Source organism: Helianthus annuus, chromosome 11, assembly GCF_002127325.2.
Source record: "Helianthus annuus cultivar XRQ/B chromosome 11, HanXRQr2.0-SUNRISE, whole genome shotgun sequence".
Lineage (NCBI taxonomy): Eukaryota > Viridiplantae > Streptophyta > Magnoliopsida > Asterales > Asteraceae > Helianthus > Helianthus annuus.
In genome coordinates this window covers 114824550-114843403 of record NC_035443.2, presented here as the reverse complement: position 1 = coordinate 114843403, position 18854 = coordinate 114824550, and positions in this window count along the sequence as shown.

The window sequence follows — 18854 nt, the reverse complement described above, 5'->3', positions numbered from 1 at the left end:
CGAAAATTTTCTTTACATTCCCATTAAAAGCTTTCTCAACATCAAAATTATCCTTTTCAGAATAATCCTGATTTGAGACTTCAGTCTTTCCAACTTTTCTTTTAAAATTCTCAGTCCTCAATGGTGGAAAGTTCTCGTCATCCATTGAAGGAACTGAGTTTTCATCACTCTCATCAAACTGTGGCTCCTCTGATTTTGTGGAATCAGATTCATCGCCAGATTTTACCTCAGATTTCTTAACAACCCATTTTTGGTTGTCAAGTTTCACACTACGCCTGTAAAATCTCTTCGAACACTCACCAACTTCAAATGTTGAATTTTTGAAAACTTTAAATTGTTCAGTTGGTGGTTCGGTTTTATCAACAACAATTTGTTTCAATTTTCCAGAAACTCCCTGTTTTGTATTCGTCGCTTTCGGACAGTTCCATGCAATGTGACCGGCTTCATTGCATTGGAAACAGGTTCTGGTTTCTTTCTTCACATAAGCTCCATTCTTTCTCTTCTCGACAAGAAACTCTTGGTTAGATTGTTTCCAGAATGTGCTTTTTGCTTCCTTTTCCGAGCTTGTACCTGAAACGAATTGTATATTTGTTTTAGAAAATTTTTCATTTTTATAGTTTTCTGGTGGAGTAAAACCAAGACCTTTCTTTTTGTAGCTATGATTGTGGTTTGGTTTCTTTTGAAAACCCGAACCAGAATTGTAACCTTTTTTCTTGTTTAGTCGTTGTTGAACTCTTGAGGTGTAAAATTTAGGTTTTACAATAAGATTTTCATCTTTTATTTCAGAAATATTGATTTCTGTTAGTTTGAAAACCTTTTTAATCATTTCTGGTTTAACACCTCTTATTGGAAATTCTTTATCAAAATATAATTTGTCAGAACCATTCAAAGTATATGCAACTTCAAACGTTTCGTCATTCAAATTAGATTTTGACAATAAAAACTCTTTACTGTAAACCCGTTTTCCTGATGATTTAGAACTCTTTTCAGACGAACTCGAACTCCTGACTGACTGACACGAACTTTCGGACTTGGACTTTGACTCTGACTCCTCATCCTTATCCAACACCTGATCAACCACTCGTTTTATCAGTTCGGACTCATGATCTGTGTCGGACGCTGTGAACGTGACGTCAATATTGTCTGGTAAAACATCGGTTATCTCGGATTCTAACTTAATATTGACCGCCTGTTTTAGTTCTTCCTCGTTAGGTTTTCTAGGCGAGTACCCTTCCCAAATCGGAGGCGGACACTTATTATAACAGACACCCTGTTTCTTACCAGTATCCTTTCTCTTCGTTGGTTGTTCATCTTTAAATGCCTCAAAACCTTCAACTGTTGGATAAATTCTGTCGATTACGTAGTCATAACCTTTGTAACTTTGCAGCAATCTTCTGATTCTTTCATTCTCAGCTGCTTCACTATCCAACTCTTTCTTCAACTTTGCACATTCTTCTATATACATGTTGATCTCTTTCTGCTTTGTCATCATGGTAGCATTCAACATCTTCAAAGCTTTCTCTCTTTCAGAGTTAGTCTTCTCCAGACCATTCACATGCCTATTCAATACATCATACGACTTTTTCAAGTTCTTTACATCAAACAACAACTGTTCTTTCAACTTTTCTAACTCACTAAACCTCTCGTCTTTCTCTATACATTGTTTACAAGACTCTAAACATGTGAGACAGGGTTTTGTGACTTCAAGTATCTTCTCGACTTCAACTCTCTTTTCAACTTCCACAATCTTCTCAATCACTTTGACTTCTTTTATCTCCTTTGCAGCTTTCTTCTCTTTCAGTTTCTTCAGTTTTTCTGCAAAATAAAATTCAAAGCTATCAGAAGATAAGTGAGTTTTTCCAATATTAATCTGTTCAATCTCTTCATCATTATCACTTGTTTCTGATGAACTGTTTTCAGAAGAAACAGATCCTTCATCTTCACTCTTCTCTTCATCAGATAACACTTCTATCCATTCCTTCAGCATTTCTGGCTTTTGAATGATATGTGCAATGAACGCTTTAACATTTGAATCAGCTGGAATATATTTGTCCCAGCTAAATCCTTCAGCCACTTTCTCATTATCTTGATCAGCGATGCCAAAATAAGCTTTCCTGTTTGCATCCTCGATCATTCTTCCATGTGCCGTTTGAGGTTCCTTTTGTTGATGCGGTTGATGAGTGATTTGCTGATAAATGGTTTTCCTGTAATAATCATCTTTCCCAGACGATTCCTTTTCTCCTCTCGGCTGCTGATTCTTGCATTCTATTTTAAAGTGACCTTTCTCCCTGCAACGAAAACAAACAACTTTAGATTTATCAAATCCTAAGTTAGAAAGGTTTGCATCCAAGAAATCAGTTCTCCCTGTAACCAATCTAAACTTTTCAGCTCTCCTCAAAACACTCGCTAAAGCCCACTTGATGTCCATCAATTCTAGCTCCTCTGCATCGATCTGGTCATAATCTTCTTTTGTCAACATTGGATTGCCAATTTTTCCTGCAATCAACCCTTCATATGCTTCCAATGCAGTGACCAGTAATCCCATATGACTCTTTACAATTTCTTCATTATAATTCTGTCCATTTTGAAGATGTAGAGGCACATTGCACTGAATCGAATGTCCATTTCCAGCAGATGCACTTTGAACACTTGGAGGATTCACTATTGAGAATCCACTAGTGTTGACTGATCCTTGACTGCTAGGCGGAGACTGATTTCCAGCACTAAATGCAGTTTGTATCTTTGGACTGGCTTCAGCAGTTTGAACATTTCCTTTATAATACAGTTTGATATCTTGTTGATGAGTAGAACTGTTCATTCTGGCAATTTTCTGCTGCTCCAGATCCTGTGCCTCCAACTTCTCTATAAACTGTGCAATCAACAACCTGCTAAACTGTCCGGAATTCTTCAATATCATCAGATACGTGCCCCATTCCTTTTGCGGTAACGCATCAGCAAGTTTTTCAACCCATTCAGCTGGAGTTTTTGTAATTTTCAACTGTGACATAGTGCGAACCAAATGACAGTATCTTTCAATAAGAGTCTTGGTCGTTTCACCAGGCATACACGCAAACAATTCAAACTCCTTTTTCAGCAATGCTGCTTTACTCTGTAGCATCTCGGTACTTCCTTCAAACTTCTTTTTAAGAGCTTCCCAGATAGAGTAAGCATTGTCATCATGTTGGAGTAACACAAAAATATCCTCTTTTACTGCTTGTTGTAACAGATTGATCATCATTTTCTCTCCTTTATAACTCTCTTTCTCTTGCTCACTGAATTCAGAAATGATCTTATCAACTCTCATAGCGTTTTGTGGTCTAACGTATTCAGTTTCGATGCTCTCCCAAGCTTTTAGATGATTCGCCTGTACCCAATTCTCAAACCGTTTCTTCCATCCGTGATAATCTTCAATTCCCATGAGTTTCGGGGGCTTTTGCATTGTTCCAGTTTCATTCTCCATGTTGAAATTCTTAGCAATATCGGATGGACTAGCAGGAGTTGTAGCAAACGCGTTGTAAAACTCAGAATCCATGCTTCAAGAATCAGATGATGCTTTGGAAAATACCTGAATGCACACAAATAAAACAAAACACGATCAGTTTAACAATTATCGAATAACAGAAACGAACTGATACTCGAACCGGTGAATATTCTGTGCGGACTGAATGTTGACAAACTGTACAGACTGAAATTGACGCGAACTGAGATTTTGTCAAAACACTCGAACTACTGTGACCCGGATTAAATTCAAACGACCGGATTCACTACGAACGAACTGATAGACTTTTGACAATTGTGAACCGTACGAACTAGAACAAACTTCCGAGCGAAATGATTTCTTTCAAATGAATTGGATCTTTTCACGCGATCTGAACACACTTCAAATTGTTTTTGACCACTAATTCCACTAAGCCTTTTTGTTATTGGGCCAACTAACTAAGCCAATAGATATAAAAGTGGTCGGCACCTTTTGATTGAATTGACGGCAACTTTGATTTACTATCACATGCATAGTTATAATGATGTCTGACAAACATTAATATCAAAACATTTTTTTCTTTAAAACATGCATATGGGCGGCAATGTTGATTGAACGATTATTGGGCCAAAAAGATAATGGGCGGCAATTATAAATCTGATTTATCCTATAGGGCCTCACACTTAGTTGATTGTTGAGTTTTGGGCGGCAACTGTCACTTATTTGCATATGGATATGGGCTGCACATGGGTTATCGATTCGAGACACAAATGGGGCGGTGTAAAAGTTGGTCTTTTAAATTCAAGTTGCCGACAAACCTGCTGTGATTCAATCCTATTGGGCCGATTTTGAGTTAATGGGGCGGTGATGTAATGGGGGGCGGTCACATGTACTTTGGGTTAAACAAGGAACCAGCCGACATTCTTTAGTGATCAGGGAATTATGTGAAGAAGATGACACAAAAGCGATTCATGAACTGTCTTATCAGCGGTCCAGAAAATTATTATGAGCAATTCAAAAGTGTATTATGAGCGGACCACCAATTGTTTGAAAAAGCGAACCAACTGTTACACAATAAGCGGACCAAGTCTTGTTCAAATAAGCGATCCTCAACTGTTACACCTATGAGCGATCCACCATATGTTCGAAAAAGCGATCTAAACAACTAATTTGGAGCGATCCTGAAACTTTGACCAAAAAGCGGTTCAAATCTGTTCAAATAAGCGGTCCAGACCTGCAACTTTGACGCGAATTCGAACGAAAAAAATCTTGATTTCTCCTAAACGGTTTGGAGTTTCGATCTGAAACTTGGTAGGGTTTTAGATCAGGTATAGGCGCACAACATATCCGAAAATCAGCCGAAACGGACCGTGAAATCTTGGTCTGACGAAGAAAAAGGTGTAGAAGAAGAAAAAGTGATGAAATCCAGCAAATCTATGTAGAACTCCTCCTCCTGAAGCTCTGATACCACTTGTAGGATCGGATTCTGACCCGAACGAGTCAATCAGAGGAGTTTGATCAGATACAGGTGCGGAAAACAGGTACCTGATGAAGAAACAGCTAGATATCCTTTTAATTCTCTTTACTGATTAATTTGACACTTTTTACACGCAATTCTCACACCGGCAGCACCTCGGTATGGAAATCTCAAAGTTACAAATGTGGACCTCTCATATGGTATTTATAGATGAGGTGGACCTCTTATTCGGCATGTCCGTATAAGCGGTCCAGGTAGGTGTGAGGTGGACCTCTTATTCGACATGTCCGTATAAGCTGCTTGGTCCAGGACTCTAAAATACCTAAACTCTCCAGTTTTCTCGTAAAACGCGCCCTAATCTATACAATACAATGAAAAACTCGATCTAAGACGAAATCAACAGATGTAGTGCACCAACAAATACGTGACTATCATGACTTCTTGTTAACTGTTTAGTATAGAATAGGGTTCGTCGGCGATGATTAACGATGGATGTTATGATCTTGACGAATTGATTAATGTTTAAGCATGATGCATGTTGTTGTCAAACCGAATAAAATGTTGACCGATGAAATAAAATTAACTGATGATGCTGAATCTAATACCGTGATTTTATGTGAACGGGTTCGATGTTCTTGTCGGTCGTATGTTAAGTATGGGAACCGTGCTTTTGACTCAATGATTACTGTATGCTTCTGTATGATGCTTGCTGTATGATGATGATTGTATGATTGCCGGATAATGAACTGATGATTAGGGTTTCTGTGTTAGTTTTTGTAACTGATATGTTGACGACGTAACTGACATTTGTAGATGAAACGCATATCCTGGCGAAACGAGTACGACGAGACAAAAGGGTGTTTCGTCGAGGCCAGTCATGACGAAACGAATGTGTGTTTCGCCAAGGGTTATAACGACGAAACAGTGGTGTTTCGTCAAAGGGGATTCACGGCGAAACAGGGGTGTTCCGCCGAATGGGTAAACAGCATGCCTAACTTAGTTTAAGTCCGATAAAAGTTAACCTGGTTAGTTAACTGCCGTTAAGTGTTGTGCATGACTTGTATGATTATGAATACGTATATTGTGCTACTCAGTGATCATTGATGCATTATCCACTGTGAATGTACTTATATGCGTACTTCGTGAATACAAACTGATTACGTATACGTGCGCACTTTAGGACTTGATTGATTATTTACAAGCACATACCTTAGCATACCGAGCAAACCAAGGTGAGTTCACACTCTTACCAAGGCATGGGATTCCCGGGGTAGGGAATGGGGTTTGAATGATTACTTGCACTTACATTGTTATTGGGGATTATGGATCACTGACCTTGTTAGGGGAAGGTCACTTATTGATACTGCTAGACTAGTGATACGAATACGAATCTTCGCACACATGCCTGGAATGGCCGTGATATGAATACGAATCTTCGCACACATGCCTGGAATGGCCGCGATACTAATACTAAGCTTCGCACACATGCCTGGAGGGCCGCGATACAAATAATAACTAGTCTACGATTCATGGGATACTCCCACTAATCTTCGCAAACATGCCTGGAGGGCCGCGATACAATTATAAACGATACATGGGTTACTAAACAAACAAACGGTTTACGAAACAAACACTATAACTAAACAACCAACTATGAACTCGCTCAACTAGTTGTTGACCCTCTGTTACATGCCTTGCAGGTCGTTAGGTACACATGGAGCTTGCACAGGGAGGCGCGGTCGTTGTGGACAGGGATCATGGTTGCGTTGTTAAGCATTTATGACATTTCAAACTTATACTTATGTTGGGTTTACTTTTATGCTTCCGCTAAACATTGAACTATACTTATGCTTTGAACACCTTTCATATTGTTGGTTGACATACATTTACTTTTACTATTTACTTATATGTTCGATATGATTGGTGGCTTGATCCTGGTCAGTCACGCCTCCAAGCGGTGATACTTCGCGGGTGGAATTTGGGGGTGTGACAGATTGGTATCAGAGCCATTGGTTATAGAGAACTTGGTTTTAATAAGGGGAAAATGTTTTTATTAAAACCAGACTATAACCTGTACAGTGCTCAACGATCCACAACGACGCTTCGCTCCACGTGCAAGACTCAACACACTAGGTACTACTATTCATGTTTACATTACCTACTTGCTAGATTTCATAGAACTTTGGTCGTGGTATGCTTAGATAAACGTAACAACTATTGCTTGAGAACACTTGTGTGCTTACTCTCTTCTGTCATCGCACTTTTCGCGAACCTCTCTCACTTATGTTACCTTTTCTATGAAGATCATGGCTGGACGCATTAACATGACTCAAGCCCAGTTGACGGCTCTCATTAACAAACAAGTTGCTGTGGCACTTGCAGCCGCACAAGCAGGAGGTATACCCTGCAGTCGTAACTCACACTAGGATCCTTAGATCCTACACTCCTAAACCAACTCTTGTGTTTAACCTTGTCCTGTTCTTATACACAACAGGTCAAGACGTTTAGCAACCTGTTTACACTTTCAAGAATTTCACGGACTGTCATCCTAGCATATTCAGTGGCACTGAAGGAGCAGTTGGACTCCTCCATTGGTTTGAAAAGCTCGAGTCCGTATTTGAGATGTGTGAATGCCCTGAGGCTCGCAGGGTGAAGTACGCCACTGGTACTCTAGAAGGTATTGCGCTGACTTGGTGGAATGCGCAAGTTCAGATTTTAGGGTTGGCAGCTGCTAACGCCACCCCTTGGAATGATTTCAAGGAACTGATCAAGTGGAGTTCTTTCATTTGAAAATGACGGGGTCGGAAATTGAAGCCTATACGAAAAGGTCAAACGAGCTGGCCGTTCTGTGTTCAACTATGGTGGACCCTCCAATCAAGCGTATCGAGTTGTATCTCAAAGGGCTAGCACCAGAAATCCAAAGCCATGTGACATCGGCCAACCTTGATAATATCCAGGATATTCAACGTCTTGCTCATCGTCTCACAGATCAGGCCGTGGAACAGAACAGGCTGCCTAAACGTGTCAGTGCTACCGATGCTACTACTTCCGCTACTCCCAGTGACAACAAGCGGAAATGGGATGGGGATTCCAGCAAGGGTTCAGCTACAGCTCAATCTCAGGTTCAGCAGCGAAAGACTGATAACTACTAGAGCCCTGGTCAGCAAGCTTCGGGTAACCAAAGACAGGGTGGATATCGAGGAAACCTCCCAAGGTGCAATACTTGCAACAAACACCACAACGGCCAGTGCAACAAGGGTCGTTGTCAGCGGTGCCTCAAGATGGGTCATGAGGCTAAAGATTGCAGGAGCTCACGACCTGCGAATCAGAACTAGCAACAACAACCACATGCTCCACGAAACCAGTAGCAGCAACAGCAGCGCGACAATAGGGGATGCTATCAATGTGGTGCTGAAGGCCACTTCAAGCGAGACTGCCCACAGTTAAACCAGAACCACAACAACAACAACAACAATAATCCGGGCAATGGGAACAACAACAGGGGAAACAACAACGGCAACGATGCTAGGGGTCGTGTGTTCGTGCTGGGGCAGGGTGATCCAAGGAATGATCCCAACGTGGTTATGGGTAAGTTTCTTCTCGACGACTTTTATGTTACTGTTTTGTTTGATTCGGGTGCGGATACCAGTTATGTGTCTCTAAAGGTTAGCCAAATGTTAAAACGTACACCAACACCCTTAAACACCAAACATGTCGTAGAGTTAGCCAATGGTAAAAGTTTAGAGGCCACACACGTAGTCAAGGGTTGTAACATCGTCTTAGCTGGTTAGACTTTCTCCATCGATCTCATTCCTATAGTTCTGGGTAGTTTCGACATCGTCATTGGTATGGATTGGTTATCCCAACAATAAGCAGAGATCTTATGCAAGGAGAAGATAGTTCGTATTCCCCGTTCTGGTAAAGAACCTCTCGAAGTTCAAGGCGACAAGAGTGGTGCCGTGGTTGGCATCATCTCATTTCTGAAGGCTTAGAAATGTTTACGAAAGGGTCACACTGCCATTTTGGCACTTGTTACAGACGCATCAGCGAAAGAGAAGAGATTAGAGGATATCCCAGTTGTACGTGATTTTCCTCAAGTGTTTCCTGAAGATTTACCTGGGCTACCGCCTTATCGCCAGGTCGAATTCCAGATTGAACTAGCTCCAGGAGCAGCACCAATAGCTCGTGCACCGTATCGCTTAGCTCCAACTGAACTGGAAGAACTGTCTAAGCAACTACAAGAACTCTTGGATAAGGGTTTCATTCGTCCTAGCTCTTCGCCTTGGGGAGCTCCAGTACTATTTGTAAAGAAGAAGGATGGTACCTTCCGTATGTGCATAGATTACCGCGAACTGAACAAGGTGACAGTGAAGAACCGCTATCCTCTTCCACGTATTGATGATTTGTTCAACCAGTTGCAAGGGTCGAGCTACTACTCAAAGATTGATCTGAGGTCAGGTTACCATCAGTTGAGAGTCCGGGATGAGGACGTCTCCAAAACAGCATTCAGAACTCGTTACGGTCACTACGAGTTTCTTGTCATGCTATTCGGATTAACGAACGCACCTGCAGTCTTTATGGACCTTATGAACAGGGTGTGCAAACCTTACTTGGACAAGTTTGTGATTGTCTTCATCGATGACATCCTGATCTACTCTAAGAGTCAGGAGGAACACGAGCAGCATTTATGACTTATTTTGAAGCTCCTTCGAACAGAACAGTTATACGCCAAGTTTTCGAAATGCGACTTCTGGCTTCGTGAAGTCCACTTTCTAGGCCATGTGGTGAACAAGGATGGGATTCATGTTGATCCATCCAAGGTAGACTCGATCAGGAACTGGCCTGCACCGCGTACACCGACGGAAATACGCCAATTCTTGGGTTTGGCGGGTTATTACAGATGGTTTATCAAGGACTTCTCAAAGATTGCGCAGCCGCTTACATTACTGACATAGAAAGTTGTTACTTATCGTTGGGGTAATACACAGGAAACAGCTTTCCAACACTTAAAGGATAGACTATGCAGTGCACCTATTCTCTCATTGCCAGAGGGCACAGACGATTTTGTGGTCTACTGCGACGCATCGATTCAGGGTCTTGGATGTGTATTGATGCAACGGGATAAAGTCATTGCCTATGCTTCGCGCCAACTTAAGATTCACGAACGGAATTACACTACACACGATTTAGAGCTGGGAGCTGTCGTTTTCGCGCTTAAGATATGGCGACATTACCTGTACGGTACCAAGTGCACCATCTACACCGATCACAGGAGTCTCGAGCATATCTTCAAGCAGAAGGAATTGAACATGCATCAACGTCGATGAGTTGAACTACTTAATGATTACGAATGCGCCATCAAGTACCATCCAGGCAAAGCCAATGTTTTGGCTGACGCTCTCAGTCGAAAAGACACTACGCCTAGACGCGTACGAGCATTACAACTTACTATTCAGTCTAGTCTTCCTGCATAGACACGAGATGCTCAGGTAGAAGCATTGAAACCAGAAAACGTCAGGGCTGAAGCCCTATGCGGCTCAAGGCAACGATTAGAACAAAAGGAAGACGGTGCTTATTACGTAACAGGACGTATTTGGGTCCCATTTTATGGCAACTTACGCGAGCTTGTAATGGACGAAGCACATAAGTCTCTCTACTCGGTACATCCAGGTTCGGATAAAATGTACCACGATCTCAGAACTACGTATTGGTGGCCTAGCATGAAGGCCCACATAGCAACCTACGTCGGCAAGTGTTTGACCTGTGCGAGGGTCAAGACAGAATATCACAATGGAAATGGGAAGAAATTTCCATGGATTTTGTTACTGGGATGCCTAGATCTCAACGTGGGAACGATACTATTTAGGTGATCGTGGATCGACTCACTAAGTCTGCACGCTTCTTGGCCATCAAGGAAACAGACAAGTTCTCTAACTTAGCAGATATCTACTTGAAAGAAGTGGTTTCGAGGCACGGAGTGCCAACCTCCATTATTTCGGATCGTGATGCACGATTCACTTCAGAACTGTGGCAAGCAATGCACAAATCTTTCGGCTCACGATTAGACATGAGCACAGCTTATCACCCTCAGACGGATGGGCAGTCTGAGCGCACTATCCAGACTCTAGAAGACATGCTTCGGGCATGTGTTATCGATTTCGGCAACAGTTGGGAAAAGCATCTCCCGTTAGTGGAGTTTTCGTACAACAACAGTTGCCACACCAGCATTCAAGCCGCTCCATTTGAGGCATTGTACGGGCATAAATGCCGATCACCTCTCTGTTGGGCAGAGGTGGGCGATAGTCAGATCACAGATCCAGAACTTGTAGTTGATGCTACTGAACGGATTGCACAGATACGACAACGCATGGCGGCAGCTCGTGACCGTCAGAAAAGCTATGCTGATAAGCGCAGGAAACCGCTCGAGTTCCAGGTTGGGGATCGAGTGCTACTCAAAGTCTCACCTTGGAAAGGTGTAGTTCGTTTTTGCAAACGAGGCAAACTCAATCCACGTTACGTCGGACCATTCGAAATCATAGAAAGGATAGGCAAAGTGGCCTACAAACTGAACCTACCAGCAGAACTCGGTGCAGTTCACAACGTTTTCCACGTGTCGAATCTGAAGAGTGTCTGTCAGATGAGACCCTCATAGTTCCTTTGAAGGAACTCACTATCGATGAACAGTTACATTTCGTCGAGGAACCGGTTGAAATCACGGACCGGGATGCTAAAGTCCTCAAAAACACCAGAATACATCTTGTTCGGGTTCGTTGGAACTCCCGCCGTGGCCCAGAGTACACCTGGGAACGAGAAGACCAAATGGAACTCAAATATCCCCAGTTATTCCAGAACAATGCAACTACTACTGAGGCTGAAGCTACTACAGAATTTCGGGATGAAATTCCAAATCAACGGGGGGATGATGTGACACCCCAGGGAAACCAGTAAACGATACAACTTACCTAGCTTCCTCAGTAACCGCATGCTAAATTTCAGGACGAAATTTCTTTCAAGTTGGGGATAATGTGACAACTCGAGTTTCCGAGATTCCACTTTCGCATTTATTGCACGTTGACTGCTTGGTTGTTTACTTAATTGACTTGTTTGCTTTGTAACTATACACGCTGTGTTTTGACAAAACGTATTGTGATTATTACATGTTTATGTGCTTGGTGATATAATATGGAACTTGTTGAAGGACTTAACTATTTAAACTATAAAATGACCCAACGAAACAAGATGTGTTTCGCCATTAACCACCCGACAAAACAGGGCGTTTCGCCATCAGCTAACTCGACGAAACAGATTGTGTTTCGCCATTTGCCTCTCGACGAAACAGGCTGTTTCGCCGGCCTAGTGTTACGCGAAGCCCATTAAGGGCCCAGAACGCTGTTTTGTGTATATTTATGGGAAACGAGTTCAGTTTCACACGTTTAACAATCTGAAACCCTAAAACTCTCTCCCAAGTGTGACGGCAGCTGTGTGTGTTTCCCCAAGCCCTTTAGCGATCAACTCATCGTTCCTTTCATCTCGGTTAGTGCGTGTTCGTTAACTCGGTTCCATTGATGCTTTGATTATTCATTATATGTTTGTGTATATGCTTGTTTGATTTCTGGAATGGATGTGAATACGTGACTATCATGACTTCTTGTTAACTGTTTGGTATAGAATAGGGTTTGTCGGCGATGATTAACGATGGATGTTATGACCTTGACGAATTGATTAATGTTTAAGCATGATGCATGTTGTTGTCAAACCGAATAAAATGTTGACCGATGAAATAAAATTAACTGATGATGCTGAATCTAATACCGTGATTTTATGTGAACGGGTTCGATGTTCTTGCCGGTTGTATGTTAAGTATGGGAACCGTGCTTTTGACTCAATGATTACTGTATGCTACTGTATGATGTTTGCTGTATGATGATGATTGTATGATTGCCGGATGATGAACTGATGATTAGGGTTTCTGTGTTAGTTTTTGTAACTGATATGTTGACGACGTAACTGACATTTGTAGACGAAACGCATATCCTGGCGAAACGAGTACGACGAGACAAAAGGGTGTTTCGTCGAGGCCAGTCATGACGAAACGAATGTGTGTTTCGCCAAGGGTTATAACGACGAAACAGTGGTGTTTCGTCAAAGGGGATTCATGGCGAAACAGGGGTGTTTCGCCGAATGGGTAAACAACACACCTAACTTAGTTTAAGTCCGATAAAAGTTAACCTGGTTAGTTAACTGCCGTTAAGTGTTGTGCATGACTTGTATGATTATGAATACGTACATTGTGCTACTCAGTGATCATTGATGCATTATCCACTGTGAATGTACTTATATGCGAACTTCGTGAATACAAACTGATTACGTATACGTGCGCACTTTAGGACTTGATTGATTATTTACAAGCACATACCTTAGCATACCGAGCAAACCAAGGTGAGTTCACACTCTTAACAAGGCATGGGATTCCCGGGGTAGGGAATGGGGTTTGAATGATTACTTGCACTTACATTGTTATTGGGGATTATGGATCACTAACCTTGTTTGGGGAAGGTCACTTATTGATACTGCTAGACTAGTGATACGAATACGAATCTTCGCACACATGCCTGGAATGGCCGCGATACGAATACGAATCTTCGCACACATGCCTGGAATGGTCGCGATACTAATACTAAGCTTCACACACATGCCTGGAGGGCCGCGATACAAATAATAACTAGTCTACGATTCATGGGATACTCCCACTAATCTTCGCAAACATCCCTGGAGGGCCGCGATACAATTATAAACAATACATGGGTTACTAAACAAACAAACGGTTTATGAAACAAACACTATAACTAAACAACCAACTGTGAACTCGCTCAACTAGTTGTTGACCCTTGTTACATGCCTTGCAGGTCGTTAGGTACACATGGAGCTTGCACAGGGAGGCGCGGTCGTTGTGGACAGGGATCATGGTTGCGTTGTTAAACATTTATGACATTTCAAACTTATACTTATGTTAGGTTTACTTTTATGCTTCCGCTAAACATTGAACTATACTTATGCTTTGAACACCTTTCATATTGTTGGTTGACATACATTTACTTTTACTATTTACTTATATGTTCGATATGATTGGTGGCTTGATCCTGGTCAGTCACGCCTCCAAGCGGTGATACTCCGCGGGTGGATTTTGGGGGTGTGACACGAACAATCAAAGAAATGCAACGATTGGCCGGCCGTTTAGCCGCGCTCAACCGTTTCCTATCAAATCACGCTGCAAAGTCATATCCTTTTATCAGCACCTTGCGCAATTGCGTGAAGAAGCAAGAATTTAAGTGGACTCCCGAGGCAGAAGCCGCATTCCAGCAAATGAAAGAATGTTTGATAAAGCTCCCTACTCTGACTGCGCCATACGAGAAGGAACCACTCATATTGTACTTATCTTCTTCGGATAAGGCAGTAGGGTCGGTATTGATGGTAGAAAGAAACGGAGTACAAACTCCAATTTATTATGTCAGTAGGGTGCTTACTGATCCAGAAACGAGATATTCAACAATGGAAAAGTTGGTACTGGGGCTGCTTCATGCTTCTAGAAGGCTGCGCAGATACTTTACAGGGCACGTAATCACAGTACTTACCAACTTTCACATCGGCACAATATTGCAAAAACCAGAGACGTCTGGGCGGTTAGCAAAGTGGGCGATCGAGCTGGGGGGCCATAACATCTTGTACAGGCCGCGCCCAGCCATCAAGGGTTAAGTCTTAGCAGACTTCGTCACAGAAGTCCCAGTGGAAAAAATCAAAGATTGTGAGATTGTTGAGACTCCCGCAAAAGACACATCTAATGAGCTGTGGTTACTGTACACTGATGGGGCATCAAATGAGGACGACGCAGGAGCAGGGTTTCGCCTAGTGAGCCCCGAGAAGCATGAATTTACATACGCCATCAAGTTGGATTTTAAGAACACCAACAATGAGGCAGAATATGAGGCATTCCTGGTAGGCTTGCGCCTCACCATAAAAATGGGAGCTCAAAATCTACAAGCACATGTCGATTCGCTTTTGACCGCCAGTCAAATCAATGGAATTTATGATGCAAAAGGCGAAGTTATGGCCTTATATTTGGATCAGGAGAAAGAATTGCTTCAGCAATTCAAGTCATACAAGGCAGTTCACATCAATCGCTCCGAAAACAAACCAGTAGACGCCTTGCTTCAACTTCCTTTCAACATCTAGCCAAAGATATAAGGATTGAAGTACTCAAGAATCCATCAGTCCTGCTGCGCCAGGTAAATGTGTTCGAAGTAGGGCAGCCATCTTGGATGACCCCTATAATTCAATATCTGCAAGAAGGAATACTCCCGGAGAGCAAAGCAGAGGCAAGGAAGATTCAAAACAAGGCCCTGCATTATGAGATGAATGGTGGTATTTTATACCGAAAGTCCTTCTTGGGGCCCTTATTGCGTTGTGTGGACCCCCAAGACGCGAATTACTTGATTAGAGAGATGCACGATGGCATCTGTGGCATCCATGCAGGCCCACGCATGGTTGTCGCGAAGATTATGAATGCTGGTTATTACTGGCCAGGGATGCATGTCGATGCTCTAAGGGAGTTACGCAAATGTGACTCATGTCAAAGACACTCCCCGAAAACCCTGCGCCCGAAGAACAATCTCATCCCTGTATCCATTGCTTGGCCTTTCCAGCAGTGGGGAATTGATATGGTGGGACCTTTCCCTGATGCTCCGGGAGCCGTGAAGTTCATAATCGTGGCCGTTGATTATTTTACTAAGTGGGTGGAGGCCAAAGCTCTCGCCTCAACTACTGCAATGATGGTGCGCAAGTTTATCTGGGAACACATCATTTGCAGATTTGGTCTCCCACTCAAAATCGTCACAGACAACGGTACCAATTTTGCTTCCGAGGATCTTTAAAATTGGATGAAGGAAATGAAGATTAAGCATACTTTCTCCTCCGTTACGCATCCTCCAGGCAATGGTCAGGTGGAAAGTGTCAACAAAAGTATCGTCGAGGGGATAAAAGCACGACTGGGCACAAAGAGAAGAGGTTGGGTAGATGAGCTCCCAAGCATCCTGTGGGCTCGCCGAACCATGCCGAAGACAAGCACTGGCGAAACTCCTTTTAGCCTAGTATACGGCTCGGAGGCATTTATCCCAGCTAAAGTTGGACTCCCCTCACCGCGCTTGACAGCAGCCAACACGGTTGATAATGAAGCAGAGCGCCGTCTCGACTTGGATTTACACAGCTGGAAAGGTACTATAATGTGAGAGTCCGCATTTGTACCTTCACTCCAGGAGAATACGTCTTCAGAGACAATGAAGCTTCAAATGCTGAACGCCCAGGAAAACTAGCACCCAAATGGGAGGGCCCATACTTGGTGCATTGAAGTGCTAGGGAAAGGGGCATACAAATTGCGCACTCTGGATGGATACATCATCCCGCGCACGTGGAATGCGCAACAACTGCGCAAGTGCTATATGTAACTACCTTTGGCCTTGCACCTTTACTTTCTTATGTTGGCCACGCGCCTTTCTGATTTCTATGTTGGCTAAACGCCCTACTTGTTTACGATGTACGTTGGCCTAAGCGCCTGTTTCTCAAATCAATGAAAGCATATGTCTTAAGTTTTCTTTTATCATGATGACTTCTACGTTACAAATGCATGTTAAACTTTTGATTAGCACGAAAACACTTCTGTAAATTACGAGCTCTTGAGTTACGCCTCCAAGGTCCTCCACGAGCATAGCGCGAGACCGGGCAGTTACACTTACACAAGAGCCACACTTACATTTATTCGCGCTAACTTAACCAAAGTTTCTAGCAACAGTGCAATAATTGTAACTGGACAAGAAAAGCAGACATAAAACATTATATTTAACAAGCGCAAACGCGCAACGATTAAATAGAAGGAAAACCATCGTTAATTCAATCCAAAATAAGCGCGACTGCGCAATAGGTTACAACGTTTAACACCTAGAAACAAATTACAAGGCACAAAAGCCTATCTATTCATTCATGACCATCACCATCATCGTCATGTTTGTCATTATCGCCGTTGCCGTCACCTTCGCCATCATCGCCCGCCAGTTCCTCCTCATCAGACACTTCAACCATTTCTGGTGGGTCTAGAATGGCCTTAAGACGATGGCACTAGTCGTCATGCTCTAGAGCCTTTGCGACCATGTCCATCACAGGTAGCGCTAGATGATTGTTGGTGCATTGATGTCTGTTAACTTCGTCTTTATAGAGTCTTGTATTGTACTAGATAGATCAGGGCACGCAAAACGAGAAAACAGTTTTATAGGTAATTTCGCTTGAATTATAATTCCGCTTGGGAATTATAATTCCGCTTGAAATGATAATATGGTTTGAATCATAATCCCGCTTGAACTAATTCCGCACAGAATTAAGTTCCGTTTGGGATGTTTCAAACGAAATTACATTGCCTATAAATACTAAGTGCTAGATTCATTTCATATGGAATTAGAAGTCATTGTTTGAGAGCCGAGGTGCTGCCGAATTGTTATCAGAATTGTAAAAGCTTAGGAAATCAATATAAGAAGAAAATTAAAGGAAAACAAGCCGTTTTACATCAATTACACCGATTCCGCCTTTGTTTTTGATGATGAACTACTCAGATTGACTCGTTTGGGTCACACGACGATCCAACAAGTGGTATCAGAGCTCAGGACGAGGAGTTCATACCAATTCAGCTTGACTTCTTCGGATTCTCTCTATTCTACACCTTCCTTTCTGATTTGAACAAAATTTAACGGTTAAAATGGCTTAAAATTTACATATATCAAGCGAAACACAGTTTTAAGTAATCCTTGAAAGAATTGGACCTTAATTCAATCAAAATTGGACAAAACTTGTAATTCCGCTTGAAAACAGATTCGAAAATGCTGACGTCATCCTAATTTCGTTTGAGAATTTCACTGTAATTCCGCACGGAATTACACTTGGTACTTAATTTCGCTTGAAAAGTGCAGTGAATTTCACACGGGATTTAATTTTGCTTGAACCATTCAAACGGAATTACTAATTCCACTTCAAAGAACTTAATTCCATTTCAGTTGACCTAATTTCGTTTGAAATTTGCCTAATTCCGCATGGAATTAAGATCTGTTTGGTAATACCATTTGAAATCAGTAATCCCGTTTGAGTGGTAATTTCGTTTGAAGCTATTCCGCTTGAACTAATTTCGTTTGAAAGCAACTTTTCAAAATTCTAAAAATTTTTCTAAGTGTTTGTTGACTGTTTCAGGTACTTGAAAGATGGATGAGTTTATGAATCCTTTCAGTGATATGTTTGCCTTTGCGGGAAACACTGGAGATGATACTTCAAACAACACCAATGAAAACACTCCAAGTGCGAAGAAAACTTTGTCTGAAGATTTAAGTGTGGAGAGTGCATATGGCACATACAACAAACCTCCAAAGTTGATGGCGATTGAAGAGTACAATAGGTGGGCCAAAAGATTTGAAGAGTGGTTGAAAGCGTTTGCGTATCCAAGCTGGAAAAGTTTAAAGAATGGATTCAATGAAGGAGGACAACATGGTGAAAATCTGACACAAACTGAAGATATAGAAAATTTTGTTGCTGAACAAAAGTGCATTGCATTGCTTCATCAATCTGTCAGAGACGACATAATCTCTTTGATTGAGTACACCAATGCTACAGATCTTTGGGAAAAATTAAGAGTGAAATGCGCGGGCAGTGCTGAAATAGTAAAAAACAAAAAGAAATTGTTAAGAAAAGAGTTTGATTTATTTGGTTGTTTAAAAAATGAATCTGTCTCTAAGATGATTGAGAGATTTGGGCACTTAAAGTTAGAGCTGGCAAGACACGGAGTTGTATATTCTCGAGAAGAATTAGTGGACA